The sequence below is a fragment of the Leucoraja erinacea genome, chromosome 7 (genome assembly GCF_028641065.1).
Source record: "Leucoraja erinacea ecotype New England chromosome 7, Leri_hhj_1, whole genome shotgun sequence".
Classification (NCBI taxonomy): Eukaryota; Metazoa; Chordata; class Chondrichthyes; order Rajiformes; family Rajidae; genus Leucoraja; species Leucoraja erinaceus.
Window position 1 is genome coordinate 63,216,559 of NC_073383.1, and position 27,081 is coordinate 63,243,639.

Here is a 27,081-nt window from a genome sequence, read left to right on the forward strand (position 1 = left end):
CCAAATATTTTACCACACCCTGTATATAAAAATGAAATGCCCCGCAAAATGTACAAAGAACTTCAAAAACTGGATAATACACAATTGCAAAACTCCTTTAAGCTTTCCCACCTCACCTTAAAGCTCTCCTCTCTAGTTTTTGACAATTACACCCAGAGAAAAAATATTTGACTATCTACTCTATCTATCTCTATCATAATTTTACATACGGCTATCAGGTCACTCCTCAACTTCCGCCTCCCTTGATAGCCAACAATATGAATTGTTTCAATTTCTGTAGAGTGTAATATCAACGTGAGTACACACTGCAATTATTATTATTATGGTTACATAATACGGTTAGATCTTTCACTAACGTAATGAACCTATCTGAAGCATTGAATAACACTTTATAATGGGTACTTGCATTGAACTTATCCCATGTTGTACTTGTCCTTGTTTGCATTTGATGTGATAGTGTGGAGAAATCTACATTTCCTGCTGAGCTTCAATCTATTTCGATATTGTTCTGTCCAAGTTCTTTTGAATGATTGAAAGACACAGCATTAAACAGGCCTTTTGGCCCACTGAATTAATGCTGACCATTGATCACTGTTCATGCTCGTTCGATGATATCCCACTTTCATGTCCACTACCTACACATCTGGGGCTTTTTTCAGTTGGAGAGTTAAGGGAATGTGTAGTTACGGACGAATTAACATTTTACAGTAATGCTGATGCTAGAATAAAAGCCAGAGTGGGTCATCAATGAACGTAAGTGTGACGGCTGAAATGAGCCAAAGCAAGTAAAAAAATGGACAAGAGCTCTGGATAATCTCATTTCTAATGGGAGTGTTCCGATAATCAAATCTGCAGGTAACTGACTAACTCAGAACTCAAAGAAAATATTTTAGATTTAGTCAAAAGGAGAACTGGTTTCAGCAACAAATTTCCAGCATAACTATCATTGGGGGGGGTTAGGCCACATACTCCAGTAATAGAAGCATGGACATGGGCAGCGAACCCATTGTGGGTGATTAATTGTGTAGAAAAGGATGGTTAAGAATGTAATCAGGTAAACATGGTTCCACCATGCTGGGTGATGACAAAGAGGTAATGGAGGAGCATGGTTTAGTCAACCCTTACCAATGACCCAGAGAGGAACGATAATGAAGACCAGGTTGTCAGTAAAAAAAATCCATAGGCCATCATGAATTACTTCAACGAAAGTTATTTCATTATTGTGCCATGGACATAAACCTGATTAGAGAGAGACCCTGCAGTGCTACTTGATGAAGATCTACTTGAAATGCACTTGACTTTAATAATAACCAATGTGCTTCACTGTGTATGTTCAATTCATTTGTTCTAGATATACTAAGATGATGCTTTAAGTGGTTAAGAACTCCATTCACATAGTATGATTTTACTAATGGATCACTGGCAGCAATTTGTGAATGGATTCAGCAGACACACACAGTAATACAAAAATCTATTAAGGTTTTTTTTTAAATGAACATTGACCCCTCCAGTTGTGTACTCTTTAGAATGTCTATTTGTCAAAGATAGTGTTCCTCTATCAGATAATATAATGAGTCTGCCCAATGTAAAACCCTCTTTTTTTATTTTAAAGTGAGAGTTTTCACTGCATAGATAACCCTCACCAGGGTCAACTAACACAGTATTATTAGACTTCTTTGGTAATATCTCAGAAATAATTCTCAGAAATTATTGAGGAAGTGAAATTGTTAAGTGTTCGTTGGAAGTGTGAAGTTCACGTCTACCTGTCACTGGGTGCTATCTTTACCACCCAAGAACACAGTTGCCTTGAAAGTCCTTGTTCAAGAATCATGACATTAGAACACTTTGTGTCATTCATACTGATGGTCCGTAACGTGGATGGGACAAAATTGTGGAGACAAATAACGTGCAATGATTGGGAGTAAACAAAAATGGTTCAGGAGATGTTCAGGATGATTGTGGATTCTGATGTACCAATTCACAAGTGTTCATGTTCATTCAGGAAAGCCAGTTAGTTTATATGTTGGCTTTTTATCTCACGCAAGCGGCCAACATGTGGCTTACCTGAGTGCACGTGACAATAATAAACCAATACCACTATATATTATTATTGGCTTATTAAAGGCTGTTTCGTTCGTTCATTCGTTCATGTGTCAGATGATGTAGCTCACTGTTGGCTTGTGTCATCATCCAACAGTGAGCTACAGTTGACAGAATCGTTGCCTGATGCACCACAGAGTGCATCGTGTCGTCGTTTCCAGGGATCGCCAGGAGGAGGCTTCTGTCATAACATAAAGGCTCAAAGGTCTTTTATTGTCACGTGTACCAATTAAGGTACAGTGATATTCAAATTACCATACACCCACACTAAAAAAAGCAACAAGACACACAACCACATAAAAGTTAGCATAAACATCCACCACAGCGGATTTCCCACGTTCCTCACTGTGATGGAAGGCAGTAAAGTCCAATCTTCTTCCCTCTTTATTACTGTCTTATATACCGAGATACAATGAAAACATTTGGTTTGTGTTCTATCCAATTATTGAAAAAATACTTTCCATGAATGTAATCAAGCAATGCACAAGTACAACAGTTAGAGCAAAGAGGGAAATACCAGAGTGCAGAATATAGTTCTAGGATGCTTCATACATCAACATATATTTGTTCTGTATCTTTTAACAGGGAAAGGCTACACAAAACAAACAAAGACATTTGGGCAGAGAAAGTAATGTCATCTCTCTTCTGAGATTCTGTCATGGCCAATTCCAAGGTTCTTATGGTGGCAGTGAGGTAAAATAAGTTTAATTGGTTTCTCAAAGGCTAAGATCAAAATAGTTAGTTTTGCTTTATTGTCATATACACCTGGGCACAATTAAATTACTTGTTAGAACAAAGCTCATGGAGTATATAATATAAATGGCACTCATAGAAACAACAATAAATATAAAGCTGAATGCAAAACAGCAAAACGATGCAAAGATTGTAGTGCAATACAAAGTAGTGGAATAAAAAGCAATATGTGCAATAACTCCGAGGCAAACTTAAGAGAACAATTACAGGCAGCACCTCCAATAATGGGATGTGAAAGAGAAGATTGCTTCATGAGTCTGGTAACAGAGTGCAAGAAGCTGTTCTGAAGACTGGACATCAAGGATATCAAGCTACTATATCTTCTCCTGGAATTTAGAACAGTAAAGGAAATGGCTACCATACCAGGCATTCTTAAGAATGCTTCCTGTCTTCGTGATGCAAAGCACTGTGAAGCTAGACTGGATAGAATGAAGTGACGAGTCTGTGGTGGACTGCATTGTGTTCATCGCTCTCCGCAGGTATAGCTTAATTTTGAGTAAAGGATACAAATTCAGTATGATTCTCAACACTTTGGCATGCAAGCTCTGTGGAAAGCCTGCCCTACTGCCAACTACTGTCCTCTAATGATAATCAAAGATAACATATCATTCAAAAACAATGCAAACGTCTTTTGTTACAGACTCCAAACTACGGCAGGCATCAAGTTAGGTGCCCCAGTGATAAATTTCAGAAAATACTGAATTATATTATGATTCAGCAAGATGAAAACAAATAAATAATCTTTGTTTGGGGTGTTCATTCAAGCTCTTAGTAAGCTAATGGGTCTAAAACTTTGGAACCTCCATAACAAACAGCCCTTGGACATCAAATCTACATTCAGTTATCTGAGAGTTTCTCAAACAACGTCTGAACTGGGTAAATACCATCAAGAAGTCTAATAACTACTACTCTCGATTACTTCATAACTAATTGAACCACACACACTAGTGGAAAATTGCCATATCTGGGAAAATGGAGCGCCAACTGATTAAAGCCTCATGTTTGGCACATTTCAAGTTTTTTACTAATTATTGAGCCTTTGGACATCTTGGAATGCAGCAAACACCACTCTTTGTAGTCTGATTTCATTATGTCGAAACATCAGATTGAAATATCCATAATGCATGTCTTCAATAACCTCACTGTTCTCTAGAGAACTATTCTGAAACCAGAGGGGACGCCCCATTGGAAATAACAGTAACCAAGGCAGATGTGTAACAAGTGTGCCAACATACTTCCCTTACCTCATCAACAATGTCCAATAACGGAAGAAATGCGTGTAGGGTCAGGCTGCCATGGCACCATTGGATGTAGCACGTTAATTACAGGACATCTAACGACACACTACAAGAAAATATGGAACCATCTCAACCCTTACTGCCAAGATTATCATGCAGCAGCTGGCCAAAACACTTCTTGTCAATGTCATATAGCCCAATTCAAAATGGCAATGGGTATAAGACACGTTTTATTATGTCAGTGTTGTTGGTACTAGCAATTTTTATTGCTTCAAAATATCAGATGTGCACGTTGGCAGGCTGTATGAAGAAATGTAACAAAAATTAAATAGTCAGTTAAACTAATGTTAATCAATAATTGTTCATAATTAATCAGCCAGCACTCAATCACTAATCATCAAATGTCCTGGTATGATCACAGCACTCCTTACATCCTTCAATAGCTCTCACCTATTAAGGGTTTCTCCTCTCCAAGTCATTTTTTTTAATGATAATGAGCAATCATCTCAACAGAACATAAGCTTTGATCCAAATTAATTGTCTTGATCTTCAAAGACAAAGTCCTCACTTATTTTAGATGAATTTTACATTTTTTTAAAGAATAATATGGAAATTAGTGCTAGTAATTAAATTTTCATTATGCGTCTCAAGTTTTGATAAGTGCAAGTTGATAACTGCATCTAGAATTCATTTCCAAATTTAATTAGGGAAAGCAGCATAAGACAAAAATGTTCAGAGGCTATAGATTAAAGGCTATGACTTAAACCAAAACCTAATTTATACAGATAAACAGTAAAGTTTTAACACACTATTTCATAGAGTTGTCAGCCTCAAAGAGTTGAGTGTCAGCATTACAGAAATGTTTTATTTAACCACATAAATGCTGGTAGAGTTTAATTCATTACATTTTACAAGTAGGCCATATATACATATTCTATCATTTCAATTTGCCTTCATCAATAGATCTAAGTTGTTTTAATGGGGTGGGAGATTGCAACCTTCACATGGTCCACCCCGTTTCGACTAATGCAATCGACACGACGTGCACAAACAAAGAGATCAAATACCCACAACTTTAAGCTGTGCACAACATACGCAAGAAGAAGTAGATTTTAATAAAACACATTTATTATTAACATACGATTCTTTATCATTGAAATAAAATGGTAAAATAAAAAGGTATTTGTAAATGTCAGAGATAGGTAAATATCATATACCTAACAACAAGTGACAACATGTTACATGGTTCTTTTATTTAACTTCTACACAATTAATCACACATTTCATATTCAATCTGGGATACACAAATCTTTTAAAATATATATTTTTTGCCAGTGATTTGTCAGTTTGAGAACAAGATCATTTTTTTAGCTGTTCTTTGTTGGTTTTAGATTTAAACACATTGTTCAGCATTAATCTCAACTACCAATGGTTCTTCCTGTAACCAAAATATCAACAAATGTCAAAGTGAGATATGGAGTCAAAGGCAAGCACTGAAGACAATAACATTGGTCACTAATGCCAAATTGGAGGACATTTCTGCATACTCTGCATTTGATGAAAAAAATGGTGATATAGAAGTGGGTTTCATCAGCACAAATAAGCGAACTGGCAATGTGACACATTGACACAGGCAGAGTTTCATAACTAGAAATAATCTTTGCAAAATGCTTTGTCTTCCAAATGGACAATTGAATAATATGAACCAACAAAGTCACAGCTCCAGTCTAAGATTTGTACGAAACTATGTATCTGGCCTGGGAATAGAATTAGTTATTATATTTAGCTCTATGTGGGGTAGAAGAATGTGATTTGGAGTTTCTACTCGAAATGCTCATCTGGCAAATTCAACTGGAAAATGTTTGTTTGTCACTTATTGAGTTGAAGCAAGATATAATTTACAATGCCTACAAATAAATATAAATTCTTGTAAAAAATCATGTGTTGTTTAGATGTGCTTGTAATAAACAATTACTTATTTGGAATACGGTTGGGTATTCATTGCCTTTGCGCCTAGATCTAAATATCGACCTAGACTTGAGAGGCAAAAAAAGTGGGAAGGACAGGGAAATGGAAAAGAAAATTAGGTCTACCATTGTTTGGTTGAATACTCTTTTTTCCCTTATACATCAGTTCTATGACGGAGCAAAAACCCTGGAAGTAACAGATAATATTGTGTAGAAAGGAACTGCAGATGCCAGTTTAAACCAAAAATAGACACAAAAAGCAGGAGCAACTCAGCAGGTCAGGCAGCATCTCTGGAGAAAAGGAATAGGTGATGTTTCGGGTCGAGATCCTTCTTCAGCTAATCTTAGACAATAGACAATAGGTGCAGGAGTAGGCCATTAGGCTCTTTGAGCCAGCATCGCCATTCAATGTGATCATGGCTGATTATCCACAATCAGTACCCTGTTCCTGCCTTCTCCCCATATCCCCTGATTGCTATCTTTAAGAGCCCTATCTAGCTCTCTCTTGAAAGTATCCAGAGAATCTGCCTCCACTGCCCTCTGAAGCAGACAATTCCACAGACTTACAACTATCTGTGTGAAAAAGTGTTTCCTCATCTCCGTTCTAAATGGCTTACCCCTTATTCTTAAACTGTAGCCCCTGGTTCTGGACTCCCCCAACATGGGGAACATGTTTCCTGCCTCTTGCGTGTCTAAACCCTTAATAATCTTATATGTTTCAATAAGATCCCCTCTAATCCTTCTAAATTCCAGAGAATACAAGCCCAGCCGCTCCATTCTCTTAGCATAGGAGAGTCCCGCCATCTTGGGAATTAACCTCGTGAACCAACGCTGCACTCCCAAAATAGCAAGAATGTCCTTCGTCAAATTTCGAGACCAAAACTGCACACAATACACCAGGTGTGGTCTTACTAGTGCTCTGTACAACTGCAGAAGGACCGCTTTGCTCCTATACTCAACTACTCTTGTTATGAAGGCCATCATGCCATTCGCTTTCTTCACTGCCTGCTGTACCTGCATGCTTACCTTCATTGACTGATGAACAAGGACCCCAGATCCCGTTGTACTTCCCCTTTTCCCAGCTTGACACCATTTAGATAATAATTTGCATTCCTGTTTTTGCTACCAAAGTGGATAACCTCACATTTATGTACATTAAACTGCATCTGCTGAACATCTGCCCACTCACTCAATCTGTCCAAGTCACCCTGCATTAACCATATAATATAACCATATAACAATTACAGCACGGAAACAGGCCATCTCGACCCTTCTAGTCCGTGCCGAACACTTATTCTCCCCTAGTCCCATATACCTGCGCTCAGACCATAACCCCCCATTCCTTTCTCATCCATATAACTATCCAATTTATTTTTAAATGATAAAAACGAACCTGCCTCCACCACCTTCACTGGAAGCTCATTCCACACAGCCACCACTCTCTGAGTAAAGAAGTTCCCCCTCATGTTACCCCTAAACTTCTGTCCCTTAATTCTCAAGTCATGTCCCCTTGTTTGCATCTTCCCTCCTCTCACTGGGAAAAGTTTATCCACGTCAACTCTGTAAACGAGTTACACGTCAACTCTGTAAATTCTCATAGCATCCTCCTCACAGTTCACACTGCCACCCAGCTTTGTGTCATCTGCAAATCTGCTAATGCTACTTTGAATCCCTTCATCTAAATCATTGATGTATATTGTAAATAGCTGTGGTCCCAGCAACGAGCCTTGCGATACCCCACTAGTCACAGCCTGCCATTCTGAAAGGGATCCGTTAATCCCTACTCTTCGTTTCCTGTCTGCCAACCAATTTTCTATCCATGTCAGCACTCTACCCTCAAAACCATATGCCCTAATTTTGCCCACTAATCTCCTATGTGGGACCTCATCAAATGCTTTCTGAGAGTCCAGGTACACTGCACCCACTGGCTCTCCCTTGTCCATTTTCCTAGTTACATCCTCAAAAAATTCCTGAAGATTAGTCAAGCACGATTTCCCCTTTGTAAATCCATGCTGACTCGACCGATCCTGTTACTGCTATCCAAATGTGCCGCTATTTCATCTTTTATGATCGACTCCAGCATATTCCCCACCACCGACGTCAGGCTTGTATGTTTAACTATTCCTATTGGTTCCATGTACAGTTTTCTCTGCAATGTATTTCACCCAACACATTTAATGTTCTCGGAGTTAAGTAAACTTTGAGAAACTGATAAATCTCTGTGAGGTCTTCCACACATTTGCCTAAATGGTCAGTTTACTCTTCAGTAATACTCTGACCATTGAGGTAGAAGATTGCATTCTACCCATTCTAGAGTTAACATTATATTTAGACTGATAGTTATTGTGATCCTAGAAATATGTCAAATTGTCAAAGTTGCCTATTTTCACCATGTTAAAACTAATTCTATTTATCCCAAGCCACTATTTGTAACTCTTTACCACAGGTTTCTGCCACGATTCTTTGCATAATCAGTGCAACAATAACACAAATCATTTTAATTTAGTCTATTTATTATTGATACACTATTGGCACTTGCAAATGGTTTAAATGTTTGTTTACGATGCAAATATATACCGCTCAGCTGCTTTCAGCCAGAATATATAATTATCAATAGGTATATTTATTCTTTGAGTCCGCAATGCTCTATATACACTGGTAAACATGTCACAGATTGATAGACATTAGGTTCTGCAGTCCATGGTTTCACTGAGAGTAAAATATACAAATATGCAGTCCACAGCAGTAAAATGCTAAATAGAATTAAACTTCTCCTTAGTTTGTGACTAATTTGTGTAGGCAATAGCACGTGGTATTTACTAAATCTGTAAGTCTTTCCTTTGATATTTAAGCTAATATTTGCACTCAACCCACACTGATGTCAAACGCAACACAGATACATGAGAACCACATCTTTTCAGTTTTGTGTCCAGGAATATATAAAAGGAATGCGAGAAATCAGAATCAAACCAAATGTGAACTACAGTATAAATCCCCAAAGAGAACATGTTGTCCAATTTCCAGCTCTCGAACCATTAAAAGAAACATTTTGAATTCTTCTCACCTCCAGAGACTCATAGGACATAAACATCAACCTTGTTTGGTTTTGATTTTTCATATACATATTAAATGTTTCACTCTACCACACTCAGCATGGGGTTTGTCATAAGAGATTCCATATGGTCACTTTAACCCAAATGAAGCACTGTGCGGAGTTGCCCAAACACAGAGTGTTCAGATATTCTCATTGTTACTTACAGTTCTTTTCTAAGCTCATAATTGTGGCATTAAGGTGTTGTTATTCTAATCTCCCACTGGCGAATGGAGCCAAAATAAACTTGGCCATTCTTTAACACATTGGTTTTCAGACAGTATGTGCTCTACACATCAGTCTACAATGAGCTATTTTTTCCCCCAGTTTTTTGTCTTTTGTAATGTTTCCCATCTTCGAGTCTTCAGGATTCTGAATACAGGTCATATTTCTCTTGTCCTCAGAAAAGAATGGCCTTATCTTGGACTATGAATAAAAATAATTTGAATTCACACAACACCTTGAATTTATAAAAAAGGCACACTGTTAAAATGACATGACAAAGATGGATCACAAGCCAAAGATGTTTGGTCAAAAAAGTGTGTTTCAAAAGCACTTTAAAGAAGTAGAGCGAGGTTGATAGATGGAATGGTATTAGGAGAGAATTTCTTATATTACATTCTAGATGTCAGAGAGAACATATGTAGGCAGCAGAGTTACTGAGGTTGTTTTACAAGAAGTTAGAGTTCGATGGTATTCCCAGAGATGTAGATGAAATCTAAAATTCATCACAAGCAACCACAGGTGTGCAATCCAGCACATTCCCACATCCTGAATAACTCGGCAATGTAGCATATTGAAACTCCATATACTCTGCTGCCATGTAATTCTCTCTCAGAAAGAGTAATACAATTCATTTATTTCTTCTTCATGTTTCCCCTCTGCCTGGCAGAATTTCATAATAGTGGGGATGAAGAATGTAGATAAAACAAATACCACATGATAAATTTGAGACAATTAGCCTGTCTTCTTCAGATTTTGTAAGGTTGGCAGCAATGAAAAATAGCTGAGAGGATATTATGAAAACTCAGCAGTAACATTCAATGGGAACTAAGGCATCTGTATGAACAGTAACATTACCAACGTCAATTCCTTTTGATACTGCTACCCAATGCAATGTTCAGATCCTTAAACCGTCTGCGTGCAGATTTTCAACATTTTACAATATAAAGCAAAACGTTAGAGACATTTTGCTCATTTCAAATATTCTTGACAGCTAGATATATTTTATAAAAGGCAGGAACCTTTGCTCACAGAGTATAGATGTAAAAATCCATTACTGGAGAAAATAAAATGTTCAGTCTTCCATTCAACAGCGTTATTACAAACTCTCCATAGATTTCATTATTGATTTTTTTTCTCCAGTCCTCAAAGAAAATCAAAGGAGGTGACAATGGTATTTAAAAATGGCTAGTTTTTTGCTGCTGTAAAATAATATATGGACATCAGTTCATTTAGCACATAATTTTCTTGAACAGAATTCATCTCACAAAATGTTGTGATAGTCTTTGTTTTTCTGACTTATCATTCGGAGTTCCATTATTGATAACTAATAAGGTATCAGTTAAAGAGTTGGCACAATGTCTTACAATATGAACAAGATCTACAACCTTTGAAAAAAAAAAATCAGAAAAGTAAAATGTATCTGTGAACAGATAGAAGAAAAATGATAAACCTGATTACAACTAACTCAAAACACAGGAATGATATATAGGAAAGAACTGCAGATGCTGGTTTAAATCAAAGGTAGACACAAAATGCTTGAGTAACTCAGCGGGACAGGCAGCATCTCTGGAGAGAAGGAATGGGTGACGTTTCGGGTCGAGACCCTTCTTCACAGGCATGATACATGGCAAGCATTCTGCATCACAACTGTCTTCAATCAAGGTACATCAGTGCTTTCATCAATACATGTCCAAAAGATATGACCAATGTATTAAATACCTATTTGAGAGTGGCTGATTCATTTAACCATGGTCAAAAAAACAATTAAATTTCCTGCTCAATATCAGACAGTTCAGTGTTATTAACCTTCAACCAACCAGCACACGTAAAACATGCAACAGTACAACACCACTGTGCTCAGAATAACACAGAAATGTTTTTAAAAAAATGGCCACAACTGGTCATTGTGTTGGCATACGGAAAACACAAATAAAACACTGTGTCTGATATTTTACAAGTGCCCTATCAGGCCACAATGTATTAATAATCTTCCTTTTCTTAGCTAAGTGGTAAGTATATTAAAGCATACAATGGATTTGTTGCAAAACATTATGATTGGTGCTCTGGATCAACCTCCTTTATATTTCTCTCCATGTTCTCATATCATAGAAATGACCTAATTACGCTATTATTATTCCATCATACTTTTCAACTAGTTCTAGTCATAGAATTGCTCATTAATAATCATTGCTAAATGAAATATAGTACATATTAAAAATAAATCACAGGGAAATGCATTGAATTAAATAACTGGATCCACAGTTTATCACACGTGAAAAAGCTTAGATGGTACTATAGTCCCCCTTTCACACCCAATGAAAATGTTGAAGCTTTGATTTAACGAGGTGAGCATTCACAAATATAACCCGATTGCGCTCTGGTACTGCTGAGATTCTGCAGCATTTATGTTTGGAATTTGTTCATGACCAATGCATAGGTAGACCAAGCGCAGGTTCCAACTGAAAGAGAACTTAATTATTTGCTAGTGGCTACATATATACATATCTGCATACATATCTACATACCTGCATACACAATGACCTAATTACTATATATATATCTCTCTATCTCTATATAGATATAGGTCTCTCTACATCTACATCTACCTACCTATCTATCATCTATCTATCTACCTATCATCTGTCTATCTATCATCTATCTATCTATCATCCATCTATCTATCACCCATCTATCCATATATCCATCTATCAATTCAATTTAAAAACTTTATTGGCATGATAAAAAAAAAAACATTGTTATATTTCCAAAGTATAAAACATGAGATACATGTTTAAAATGCATAAGTATAAATACATGTATACAGTGCATGGATAGATATGTCCCTGTACCATCTATCCATCTACCTATATCTATCCATCTATCCATCTATCCATCTATCCATCTATATCCATCCATCCATCTATATCTATCCATCCATATCCATCTATCTATATCTATCCATCCATATCCATCTATCTATATCTATCCATCCATATCCATCTATCTATATCTACATCCATCTATCTATATATATATATATATCCATCTATCCATCTATATATCTGTATCCACCTATCTATATCTATATCTGTATCCATCTATCTATATCTATATCTATATCCATCTATATCTATATCTATATCCATCTATCTATCTATATCTATATCCATCTCTCTATATCTATATCCATCTCTCTATATCTATATCCATCTCTCTATATCTATATCCATCTCTCTATATCTATATCCATCTCTCTATATCTATGTCCATCTCTCTATATCTATGTCCATCTCTCTATATCTATGTCCATCTCTCTATATCTATGTCCATCTCTCTATATCTATGTCCATCTCTCTATATCTATGTCCATCTCTCTATATCTCTGTCCATCTCTCTGTCCATCTCTCTGTCCATCTCTCTGTCCATCTCTCTGTCCATCTCTCTGTCCATCTCTCTGTCCATCTCTCTGTCCATCTCTCTGTCCATCTCTCTGTCCATCTCTCTGTCCATCTCTCTGTCCATCTCTCTGTCCATCTCTCTGTCCATCTCTATGTCCATCTCTATGTCCATCTCTATGTCCATCTCTATGTCCATCTCTATATCCATCTCTATATCCATCTCTATATCCATCCACATCCATATCCCTCTCTATCCATCTCTCTACTCTTTATCCATCTATCCATCTCTCTATCCATCTGTCTCTATCCATCTCTCTCTATCCATCTCTCTCTCTATCCATCTCTCTCTCTCTCTATCCATCTCTCTCTATCCATCGCTCTCTCCCTATCCATCGCTCTCTCCCTATCCATCGCTCTCTCTATCCATCTCTCTCTCTATCCATCTTTCTCTCTCTCTCTCTCTCTATCCATCTCTCTCCATCCATCCATCTCTCTCCATCCATCCCTCCCTCTCTCTCCATCCATCCATCCATCCATGCCTCTCTCCATCCCTCTCTCTCTCTCTCTCTCACTCTCCCACAATCTCTCTGTCAAACTTCATTTCAGACTCAAGGTCCAGACAAGGGGCAACATCACATAAAAATGCATTGCATATTAAACAATATCATAAAGAACATATAAAATCTTAGTATATCACATAAAAGCATCATAAATTATATATTAAGAAAAAAAACACAATTCATGAATTAAAATCCAGAATAAAAGAATGATCAATGTCCTACAATGAGACAACGATACCTGTGTCTCCACAACTGGGATTCGTAGCATGTAGAGCTAAACCTTACGTTTGACAAGGCCACAATAATTCCATTTTAGAGTCATTTATCCTGCAAATGAATTTATACATATGATTTCTTAGGGTAGCTTCTAAAGTGCTGACTCCTGCAGTCACAAACATGTTACTAGCACCACACCATCTAGGTTTCCTTAGCAGTGTTCTCATGGCATCATTATATGACACCTTTAGTCTCTGCAAACTTGTCTTTCCATAGTTCGACCTCAGGTGCGCAGTATAGAGTGGTGTGCAGTATGCTCTAAATAGCGACATCTTCACCACATCTGCACACGCACCAAACTTACGCAAGAGAATATTCACCTGTACATGCAGCATGCATCGTCATTGCCTATAAATATCCTCATCATCTGTCATTTGTTCTGTAATAAAATGCCTTAGATATTTTACCTTATTGCAGACACTAAGATTATTGTCAGACCATTTAAAATTGGATATCTATATATATATATATATATATATATATATATATATCTATATCTATATATATATCTATATATATATATATATATCTATATCTATATCTATATCAATATATACCTGTATATTGTGAATGTTTTAAATTACTTGGAGTCTTACAGCAATTGTGTTGGTTTTTATGGTGATTCTATCTGGTTGCATTGGAGACACCTCCACATTTATTGAATTCAATTTGGTAATGGCATGAAGTTTGAATTCAAGAGCTCTAGATTATTTTCCCAGTCACAAAAATAATTTTCTTCTCAGAATAAAAAGATTTCAGAGCTGCAGTGCTATGCACCAATCAACATTGACAATATTTTATGAAGCTTAAATGAAAGGACCAATTTACCCACACCAAAATGCCCAATTACACTAGTCCCACCTGGCCATATTTGGTCTAATTGTTTACTAAACAATCTGTGTGCAAAGTAAGTTGCTGTCTATGTTTCTTGATTTGAATGAAACATATAAACATACAAATTGGGGGAAGGAGTAAGCCATGCTGAGTTTCTACCTATTCCCAGTGTCGTCAAAGATGGGCCTGGGGCCTTTGCCATGCAATATACTATTCAGCTGCACATTGCCATATTACCTGTCCATACCTGCATACACAAATGCTTACCTGCATACACAGTGCTGGCTCGAAGGGCCAAATGGCCTGCTACTGCACCTATTGTCTATTTTCTATTGTCAAATGTTCTTCCAAACCAACACATTTGACTACAAATCTATCAGGCAGTGAAAAGGAGACACAAAATTCTGCAGATACTGGCACCTTGAGTAAAAACAAAATGCTGGAAGACCTCAGCAGGTTGGGCAGTATCTGTGATGGGAATGGACAGATGTCCTTTTGAGTCAGGAGCCTTTCTCAGACTTTTAGTTTGACTGATTGAGGGGAGAAAGCTGGAAAAGAGAGGTAGGTGTGGGACACAGCTTGGAAGAGATAGGTGGATACAGGTAAAGGTGGGTTGATTGGCAAGACAGGTGGAGTAAGTGACAAATGCTTGAGGTGAAAAGAAGTCTGAAGGATATCAGATAAGAAATAAAGAGGCGGAGTAAAATGTTAAGCTAGAGGGAGCGGTATAGATAGATGGGCACGGGGGGGGGGGGGGGGTGGATAGATGGGGTAAAAAGGAAATGTGGGACTCAGGAATTGGAGTACAGAGGAGGGGAAAGGAGCAGGCGGTGGGAAACATATCTGTCTGCACATCATGGTGAAGGGGCAGGGGAAAGAGAGGTGGTTTAGGTGCGTTTTACGTGAAATTGGAGAATCAGGTAGTGCTTTGCACAAATTACCCTGCAGGCTCTGAGGATCAAGCACAGCAACCACTCTTTGTTCTCTGTATGAGGGGTCCTCCGGTCAGATTTCTCCCGCATGAAATGGAAACTCACTCCCAAAGTATGGAGTGGAGATGATTGCCCACCTCTTTGCAGAATGTAGATGTGTTAAGACAGTCTGGCAAAGGATGCAAAGTCCTTGTCACACTGAACACTGTGCAGTCAATGTGAAGGTTCTGTGGGGAAGGACCATAGCTTAGTTCCTTCCACTACTGGACATTGTGGGGCAGAGTCCAGTAAGGAAACCTTTCAAACATTGAAAGTGCTATCATCCCCAAGAGTCATACGAGTGTTAATGGTGCTGCATACAAAACAAATGTGCTAACACGGCCATGCATAACACCAGCAACACTGAATGTATAGACCAACACTAAGAATATACTACGACCTTTGCAAAGCACTGTTTTCTAAAAGGTTTAGTCCATCATTGCCAAAGGCATAACACAATGGCAACTGGAAACCTGAATGATAAAGCAGATATAATTCAGACTAGTAAGATTAATGCAAAGCTGCTTGATGGCATTCTCTAGGTTTGTGTATATTTTTCCACTGCATTGAAGTATATTTTTACTGCATATACAGTATATAATAAAAAGAAAGACATCTAAACATTTAGCTGGGCAACATTTCACATGCATAAAAGGATTCCAGGTTTTAAAAAAAATCAAAGCCATCTCTGGGAAAGTTTATCAGTATATTCTATCACAATCTGTGTCTGCTCTCTCACAATTACCAGTAATTCACTACTTTAGAGTTAGCTCCTAGGGTCACTATGATTAGGTTAGAAATCTGCTGCATTTGAAGTGTGCTAAAGGGGAAGACTTGATCTTGTTGTAAAATGCACATAATAAGCTGCATGATATCCCTGAATGGTTAATTATGATGGTGGCTGGATTAATATTAAAGTCAAAAATGTATTTTTCAAAATAATGAGAAAAAAATGAAAATGCAAAATCTCTCTTGGTAATTGTACTTTAATCATCGTTGGAGCTTTTTTAAATAAAAATAAGTTGTAGGTTTTTCTCTTTAGCTTGTGTGATTTATGTGGATTTTCCGTTAAATATTTCTAAATATATGACAGAGTTGTTTTGTAATTTTATAATTCTTAAAGAGAGAGCTTTGTGTTACATTTGGAATGTAAATACGTCAAGACCATTTTCAAATTACTTTATTGTTAGGAAGTGTTTGGAATGTTTTCTTGCAGAAATACCTCCTTGCCTGTAAAATGGTGTGAAATATCCTAAGATCCGTTAAGATGTTAAAATTCTGTAAACATTTATTATTTCATTCTTCTTTGGGTGTAAATCTTACTGACTGTCCATGATTCCACAAAGCTTATTTAACTCTCCAATCTTACATCACCAGCATTGAAACCATGTTCTGTGTGTCTGTACAAAATGTGTGTCATTTAATATTCTGCAAGAACAAATGAAGAAATGTGGAATTTCCCTTGAATTCTGAAGCAGCATTTATATCTTCTCCAATGTGAGTACCTCTATTGAATCTACCTGTTAATTTTCTAGCCACTTTCTATTTAATGTGATATCTTTTTCCATCCAAATAGAATCGAACTTTCTAGCTCTCTTCTTGAACATCGATCTACCAAACACCTTCTGAAAACATATGTTGGTGGCAGTTACTCTATACCCTTTAATGCACAGAATTGGACACTTGCTTCGAATAAACAAATAAAAAAATTATGAAAATAATACGATTCAATCATTATTTTTAATACTTTTTTTGGAGTCTGGATATTGTTGCCATTTATCGCCAGCGCAAAGTATGTTTGTCTGAGCATGTGTTTTTCTTAAAAAGCTCTTACATGTATTTAAAATTATAATTTCTAGAACGGGAGAAGGGGGTAGCCAGGGTTAACCTTGTTAAACTGGAGGGAATTAGAAGCGTGAGTGGTTGAACTAAAAGTATATGGCTCCTGCTGCATCTATGCACTGACATTTTATTAACAAGTGAGCATGTCAGGAACATATAGCATACAGTATTTCCCATCAGTGAAGTATGACAACTTACACTGCGAGGCAAAGAAGCCCCAATAAGTTTCAGATTTCAATGTATTTAAATATTCCCTATAAACTGAGAGACTAATTAATACAAGGGTTCCCTAATTTACACAGAGGGTAAATTTCACCTACCCAAGGGGTAAATTTGTTGATTCTGGTATGTGTTTGGTTCTGGTATACCGGTATCTGTTCAACATTAGTTGTTCATAAATAAGTGAAATAACATTGTTTTGTGCTATTAAAGTTGCCAGGGGTAAACGGGACGAAAAAGATTAGGAACCCCTGAGTTAATACATTGTTAATTGCAATTCTACTTAAAAGTGCACCAAGATGTTTTTAAACTCTTGCATTTAGAACAATTTGCACATAATTAAGAATTATAGCATGCAATCAAATATGGTGCCCGCCAGTTACCTCCTACCTTACTTCATCATCCTTGCACTTTCTTCTATTCCTTTCACATTTCCTCTATTCCTTCAGTAGTGCTGTAATTTAATTAAACAAGTTTAAGTGATATCTGAAACCACATAAACAAAACTTTGAAAAGGTTTTTATGTATTATGCAAAATCCAAAATCAAATTATTCCCCTTTTCCTCACTCTCTAATGCAAGTAGAATTTTATTATATGTTAAAATACTCTATAAACCAAAATTACTGCTAAATAACAGTTAAAAGTTGAGCAGCAGCCATGTTCATTGAATACTGTATCAGAACAGTGTACGTGTATGAACTCCAGTATATATTGGTCCAATATTTCAAATTATATTCTCAGCACATTAAAAAAGAGGAAAATTCACAATCACTTATTATGCAAAGAATGCAAAGTATGTCTTCAGCTGTATTCTGACATGTCGAACAGAGTAATATTCATACATAATTGATGATAGGATTGAATTTGTGAAAAAAATATCAGTTAGTGTTTGATAAAGTAACATTGTTACAATTGTTATATTTCTAAATATCAATTAATATGTGTCCAGCATACAATTATAAAATGGTTTCATAGAGAACTTGCAACATATTTCCTTGAACAATATAATAATTTACTAAAAATTATTTTAAATGTTATTTTATTCAGTAGCATTTTACTGCATTTATCTAGGCATGTCTTAACACCAAAATTGCAAACTATATCAGGTCCTTACCCCATAATAATTGTTGCAATAATTGAAAAATTGCGCATTGTTCCTTCCCAAAACTGGGAAAGACACACACTTAGGTGATTTCTACATGTGTGCAACGCATCATGGAAATGACATGCAAAATTAATTAAAGTGTTGCAAACAATATGTTTTCTGACAGGACAGGAAATAAACATGGGATTCATATAATTGTGTTGATTGTTAAAGATTTGTGGCATAGACTAGTCAACAAAATATCAATTACAATAAAATAAGGACAGATTTTTCACAACAGCAATATTGAATCCAATGGAGAGGGGAAAAAACTAACACTTTCAATTTCATAGGAATGAGGGAAATCAACTAAATACTAAATCAAAATATAAAATAAAACAGGATCAGTAGGGGAAATTATATGAGCTTGGAATGCTGGATGCACTCAATTTAAATTGAAAATGGTTTTAAAAGTGCCATTTCAATGGTGATTTAAGTTGTTTGCTGAAAATTATATAATATGACAAAAAAAAAAAACTTGACTAGGATATCCTTCACTTAATTGTTTTAAACATCAGCAGCTATGCAATGTCGGAATGAAACAAAGGTTGATTTAGTTATTTAGCAAAACAGGACAAAAAGGATAATATCATCAATGTTGAGGCCTTCTTGTGTAAACTGATTGGTAATTATGCAAACAACCCAAAGTTTATTCCTTAGGCAGTTGGTCAGGAAACATATGATTTTTTTATTTCAATCATTAATGAAATCACATTAATGAAATATGAAAATGACAAAAATGGTATCACGTATCTCATGGAACAAAATCACAAAGTAAAACAAAAAAGCTGCGTGCCATGAAGACAGACTTTAAAACATTCCTTTTTACTACTGGTAGCCATTGTATACAGAACACACCCACTTGTTACCAAGTCTTTTCACTTACAAGGATCATTTTGTAAACCACAGTGTTTTGCATAATCAATGAACTTCATATAAATAACAATGTGTTAATTACTGTAGTATTAAAGCAACGAGTGTTAAATACATTTAACAACCTCTTATGAAACTGACACAGGCATTCAAAAACAAAACATTATTAAAGAATAATGAATGAACTGAGGACATAAATCTGTTATTTTTTCCCAGGCAGCTAATGGAGTATTTACCAGACCTTTTCAGATGCTATTTTTCCCATTATGTTTAAGTGTTTTATGTAAAAACTAAAAACCTTTGTGTCATACAGTTGAGTGCTATAAATTAAGTTTATGTAGCTTAGTTAGTTATCAGCATACATTTGTTATATATAATTGTCAGTTCATACGTTTCATGACAATACTATAAAGGAGAAATGTACTTTATCTAACACTTTGGTTAGGTGCATGTAGGAAGTCTGATTACATCTAAAAATAACTGTGAAATATTCCATTAGTTGCCCAGGCCAAACGTGCAGTGGGTTGTAATACTTGAGACGGCAGTTGTCCCTAATCCCAAGTGTATTGAGATCACATAGGCATTGTAGGACATTAGAGTAGCTTCCATCTTTTTCTAAATCTTAAACGGTGGTATACAGTGTATTCAGAAAGTATTCAGACCCCTCACTTTTTCCACATTTTGTTACGTTACAGCCTTATTTTAAAATAGATTAAATTCTTTTTTTTTTAAATCATCAATCTACACACAATACCCCAGAATGAAAAGCGAAAACAGGTGTTTAGAAATGCTTGCAACTTGATTGGAGTCCACCAGTGGTAAATTAAATTGCTTGGACATGATTTGGAAAGGCACATACAAATAAGGTCCCACAGTTGACAGTGCATGTCAGAACAAAAACCAAGGCATGAAGTTGAAGGAATTGTCCGTAGACCTCCAAGACAGGATTATGTTGAGACACAGATCTGGGGAAGGGTATAAAGCAATTTCTGCAGCATTGCAGGTCCCGAAGAGCACAGTGGCCTCTGTTATTCTTAAATGGAAGAACTGGAACCACCTCTGGAGGGACCTGAAAAGAGCTGTGCATCAACGCTCCCCATCCAACCTGACAGAGTTCGTGAGGATCTGCAGAGAAGAATGGGAGAAATTACCCAAATACAGGTGTGCCAAGCTTGTAGCGTCATACCCAAGAATACTTGAGGCTGTAATCACTACCAAAGGTGCCTCAACAAAGTACTGAGTAAAGGGTCTGAATACTTATGTAAATGTGATATTTCAGTTATTTCTTTTTAATTACTTTTCAAAATTTTCTAAACACTTTTTCACTTTTCTTTTATTATGGGGTATTGTGTGTCGATTAATGATTAAAACAATGAATTTAATCCATTTTAAAATAAGGCTGTATGGTAACAAAAGTGGAAAAAGTGAAGGAGTATGAATATTTTCAGAATGTACAGTGCAAATATCTGCCTTCCTTGCAAAGATAGCATCACTTGCATTCAAACACCTTGCTTTTCAAGATTTAGGAATCCCAGAAGACGAGAGCACATGACAAAAGTACCTCGGTACACGTGACAATAAACTAAACTAACTAATTAGAGCTACATTTGTAGACCAGGTTAAATGTGAAAGTTCAATTTTATTGTGGAATTAAAATGAATAACCTGACTTTGGGACCAGGTTGATATTTTGCCTTTTTCTCAGCTCTTTTAAAGCCAAAAGCAGGTTTAATTTTGAGTTCAGATTTTAGGTTTTAGAGATACTGCATGGAAACAGGCCCTTCGACACATGGTGTCTGCACCGACTGGTGATCAGCCCATACACTAGCACTAAACATTAGGGGCAATCTACAATTTACAGAAGCCTATTAATCTATACAATTGTACATCTTTAGAGTGCGAGAGGAAACCAGAGCACCCAGGGAAACCCATGCGGTCACATGGAGAATGTAGAAACTCTGTACAGACAGCACCTGTAGTCAGGATCAAACCTGGGTCCCTGATGTTGTAAGACAGCAACTCACACTGTGCCACTGTACAGCCCCAGGGTCATTTGGAAGTATTTTGGTGTTGCCTTTGAGATTTTTTTATTTTCATGTCTGACTTGACCTCAGCTCACCTGTTCTGGTTGTTATAATTCAGCAGCAAAAAAAAAAAAACTTGTTCTTTCTAAGATTGTCGTTATGTTTAGAATATTTTGTGCAAATTGGGCTCTTAAAAAAATACTATAAGATATAAAAGAGCTTTCCTCAGTGGGGTAGGGTGATGAACTTGATTTTAAAAAAGTAACTAAACACAAAGAGCACCTGCAGAACAGATACCACATTAGGCTCTCTTAAGATTCAACCAAAAAGGTATAATACCAAGAAAATTCACTGCAGATCTGGGCCCAGGGCTCCAGCCTTTATAATTTGCAAACTACAGTAAGAGAGATCTTCAAATATCCTGGCTACATGATGGAAAGATAAGTTCATTTCATGTCAGGCCTCATCAGTCAATGTTACCTCTCTTGCTTCTACTTTCTGCTTTACCAGGTTGAAGGGTTAGGGAAGAATCCATGCCTTTAACTCAAGAATTATCTTTAAGATTGTGTTGACTTTCCAATATCTCATCCAGATACAAGGCTGCATCAAGCTGCAGATAGCATCACAGCCCAGTTTGACCACCATCCACTGATCAAATGGATTGATATCCACTGGGGTTAAGAGGCAGCAAAATAATTCCTGGCTGTGTTTCACCCCTGACCATGCATTGGGAATTGCACTCTTACCTCCAGCTCACTGGGAGAGCTGTTTCTCCTTTTAATAAACTTGGGCTGTGTCAATAGACAATAGGTGCAGGAGTAGGCCACTCGGCCCTTCGAGCCAGCACCGCCATTCAATGTGATCATGGCTGATCATCCCCAAATAGGCAGAATAAATCTTTTGTGCCAATTTGGATTTGAAAACCAAGAAAGGTGTCCAAATCAGACAGAAATCAGGCAAGCCTGAGGCAAAAAAGGGATGTCAAATGAATGTTGAGAAAAATCTGAAGAAAGAAAGATAAACAAGATAAGAGAGATGGTTAACAAGCTGGTTTAGATTAGTTTAGAGATACAGCGCGAAACGGGCCCTTCGGCCCATTGAGTCTGCACTTACCAGTGATCCCTGCACACTAACACTATCCCACACACGCTAGGGACAATTTACATTTATATCAAACCAATTAACCTACAAACTTGTTCATCTTTGGAGAGTGGGAGGAAACCGAAGATCTCGGAGAAAACCCACGCAGGTCACGTAACTCCATACAGACAGGCTCCCACAGTCAGGATCGAACCCCGGTCTCTGGTGCTGTAAGGCAGTAGCTCTACCGCTACGCCACCGTGCCACCCTAATAGGTGATAGGGCTTTACATTTCTACTTGTAGGATATTGAATGTGTGACTAACAATATTAGCCATGGGTATATATATATATTATATTATTAGTCACACTTTCAATATCTTACAAGTATATATATACACACACACACACACACACACACACACACACACACACACACACATACATATATATATATATATATTTGAATATATATATATATTCCATTCTACATAATTTAAAAGTAAAATTAAGTATTTACAAATAATATTACACCTTGATTAAAGCATTACATGTATTACCAGCAATTATTTCTAACGCCATTTTAATTGTTATCTTGCTACATTTGTCCTATTCCAAATCATACACATTATATTGCATGGCAAAAAAAAATAGTAACCACACAATCACATAAGCTATGCCAAAGAAAAAGTACTCACTTGATAAAATAATCATTTTGAATGCATTTGGATAAATTACTTCTCGACGTAGAAACTTACCGTAAACTAGTTGAATTGAGAAACCATTTAGGCACATTTCCAAAGTTGGTCAGTGATACATGAGATGCTAAATCTCAGTTGCTATCACCTCCCCTTGCTTCACTGGAGGTAGTGCTCCAGCATTGAGATTAGTGTCCAGTTTATGACCAAGCTATAGACAAGTCGAATGTGGAATGAAATGCCGATGAAACAAATCCAGAAACATGTGGCTAACACGTTGCATTCGGCAAAATAAAACTGATTGCATGTGCACAATCTGATATGATGTGGATTCTTAAAGCTGTTTCAAGTATATATGCCAACATATGGAGCTGTTTTATAACATGTTTGTAATAGTGACTCCGCAGCGCGAGTGCTTCAAAACTGTGGTCCTTGACTGTTTGTGCCTTCAGCTGGCTTAATGATTTTTGAAATAATTTGCCATTCATTCTCTGCTCAGTGTGTACTTATTTATTTCAAAGCAACTTTGAAAATTCAAAATAAATACTTTTGGCTAGCTTCAAAAACAAAACAAAGAGCATTAATCTCATATTCCTGTGCTTTAATGCTAAAAAAACTTTCATCACCACGGCCAAGTTATTTTTAAACCAAACTGGAAATTCTCCAGCTCTCCCCTTACTTTCACACTGGATTAATTATGTAAAGAATACTCGAATGTACATCATTTGGGTTATAACCTTTAAAAACAACATGCTGTTGAAATTCACATTTGGCAGCCATTGCTCCACTTTGTCAGATTTATGACACCACACCCAAAGTGCAATAAATCCTTTAATAGCCCCTTGGTTTGCAGTTCTACTTTTCAACATTGTGTCTATTTTGTTCTCAAGGGTATATTGTGCTGAAGCTCCATACGAAAGCAGACCAGATGTTATTTGTATCTGAACGGGGCTCAGAGTCCAGCATCTGGCGGTTATAAATGTTTATACTGATAGGATATTATGCAATATCTGCGGCTCAGACATCATCGGTTCTGAACAATGTTAATGCATTGTCTTGATATTTACCCAAAACATTTCTATTACATCCAAAGCAATGCAAAGTGTCTTGGAAATCTGGAGTCAGAGGCTGAAGGTATAGGTTTAATGTTTAGATTTATAATTGTCATGAGTGCCGAGTTACAATGAAAAGCTTTGTTTCGCATGTTATTCAATCAAATCAGATAATACTTTTCCTAATACTGTACTTTGCTTAATTTAGTTTAGTTGAGAGATACCGTGCAGAAACAGACCATTCGGCCTACCAAATCCGCACCGACCAGCGATACCCGCACATTAACACAAATCTACATGCACTATGGATAATTTACACTTATACCAAGTATATAAACCCAAGCCAATTAACCTACAAGCCTGAAACTCTTTGGAGCGTGGGAGGAAACTGAAGATCTCAGAGAAAACCCATGCGGTCACAGGAAGAACATACAAACTCCGTTCAGATAGCATCCGTAGTCGGGATTGAACATGGGATCTGACGCTGCTAGCGCTGCAAGGCAGCAACTCTACTGCTACACCACCGTGCCACACTGTGGGAATTCTTTGCGTATTTTGCATTTGGTATGCAAAACAAAGAATTTCACAGTGACATGTCACGTGATAATAAAGTATCAATCAATAAACACAATCAAGCCAAATTCAAATACAATAGATAGAGGAAAGGGGAGGATAGAGCATGCAGAATATAATTTTTGGCATTGTAGTGCACCAGTCCACTAGGTCCAATGTCCGCAATAGGGTAGGGGTGAATCATACATTACTCTAGCTTATGGAAGGACTGTTCAGAAGCTTGATAACAGAGGGGAAGAAGTTATAATCGACACTTGACCCATGATGCTGGAAGTGTGAACTTTGCATTTTCTCCTTGTGACTGCATGAGTTTCCACCAGGCACTGGTTTCTTCCCACATCCCAAAGACTTGCAGGTCGGCAGGTTAATCGACCATTAAAAATTGACCGTAGTGCAGGGGAGCAATAAAATCTAGGGCAGGTTGTGGGAACATGGAGTTAGTCAGACCTGGTTGAGAGGCCTATTTCCAGTTTTATAAGTCTTGGCTCCATAAAAATGGAAGGACTCTGCCTGGAAACCAATGTTCCAATGCAATGTGAATGCAGGCTGGGAAGGCATTGGACTATTTGAAGGCATAAACATTTAAGGAGGCCACTATTTCTAGCAGCATCTTGCTCTGGAGCCACAAAAATATACTTGTTATATAGCAAATCCAGATGTTTGTATATACACTGAAAACACATTTAATATCTACATATTATCAGATTATGTACATGCATTCACTTCTATGTGGTCGCTTTGCAGTATATTGGCTACATGGATCCAAACTAGTTTTGTTGCGTTTCATTTCACATTCTTGTTGTTGATAGCTTGGTAGTAAGCGGGAGAATATTCTGCTGGGAAACAGTTACCTCAGGTGAAACAACAAGAGATGCCAAGAACTGAAACCTGGTGACTCGGATACCACAAATAAATTGATTCATTTTGTAGATTACATGAAAACCTTACAACGTAAACCATGCATAATTTGATTCTCAAGCAAATTACATTCCACACAATAGGCACCAAAGATCTAAGCTGTCAGCATTGTTGGGTAAATTTTATTAACGGATTGTACTTGGCTAGATTGGGCTGGCTATCAATGGTTGCACTTTGATGAGGCGGTGGATCAACAGTGTAGTCGTGTAATGACTAATTTTAATCGGGCATCTTCACCAGTTTTTATTATTTTAATCATTTTAGCCTGTCCAAGCATTCACATTATTACGATTGTGTATGACAGTAATGATGTTGTATACTGCTACAATGTCACCCTTCAGCCTACCTATCAAGGAAAATCAGCTCTGGCCTATTCTGTCCTTCCTTAGAACATAAGCAACCTTGCCCAGGTATCATCCTTGTGAAATTTTTCAACACCCTTTTTCATCTGAATAATATATTTCCTATAGCTAGGTGACCAGAATTGCACACAATATTCCAAGTGAGGTCTCTCCAATCTCTGCATCCCCTCAAAAACCTTACGAATGTTTCCCAATCAGAAATCTTGGATGAAATTTGAGGTCCGCACACTTCTGAAGTCCAGACACCGGGCATTCACGTCCGATGATACAAGTCCAGTACGACCTTACATCAAAAGTCCAGAAAGGGACTTCTGCTCCAACCTTGGTAAGGCGGCAGCAAAAAGGCCTGAATGCATCACCTGCTACAAAAACTCAGGAGGCAATCAATGTCAGCGAAACATCACCACAAGCACTGTTTTGTGGATAGGGAGAATACTGATGTGCCTTCCAGATGCCCCCATTCGTCAGAGTATAGAAGAGTATGTCACTATGGTGCCAGCACAATCAAACTGGCCCTCAAACAGCCACCTGAAAACCAAGTTCTAAAAACTGACCAATGTGGTTTTTTGGAGAGGAGGTAGGTCCCCATGGGCATCAATTAACCAGTGCCCAAGAAGAGTAAGGTGACGTGCCCAATGATTTATATCAATGCCGGTGGTCGAAGTGCTTTGAGAAAGGGTCAAGAGCTTCAAATTCCTGGGCTTGCACATCTCTGAAGATCTTTCCTAGTCCGAGAACACTAATGCAATTATCAATTACAGCTCGGCATTTAACACTCATCACTGGGTCTCTGCGCATCCTCTGCGCCTCGACTCCTTATTCACAGACCACCTGAGAAGATAACAATACAGAGCACCTCAAGGCTGCGTGCTCAGGTTTGTCAT

The 27,081-nt window shown here is 37.2% G+C and overlaps 1 long non-coding RNA gene across 2 annotated transcripts in view; it reads right to left on the reverse strand.

The window, feature by feature from the left end:
* LOC129699058 (uncharacterized) overlaps positions 1–24,470 on the reverse strand; it is a 36,096-nt gene extending 11,626 nt beyond the window's left edge. Inside the window, exons 1-2 of one of the 2 annotated variants that reach the window (XR_008723767.1) lie at positions 23,353–24,470; positions 17,870–17,928 (exon numbers count right to left, since the gene is read on the reverse strand). This is a non-coding gene — a long non-coding RNA (uncharacterized LOC129699058). Of the gene's footprint in view, positions 1–17,864; positions 17,929–23,352 lie in introns of both variants that reach the window. The other variant, XR_008723768.1, reaches the window with a different exon arrangement.
* Between the last annotated feature and the right edge of the window lie 2,611 nt (positions 24,471–27,081).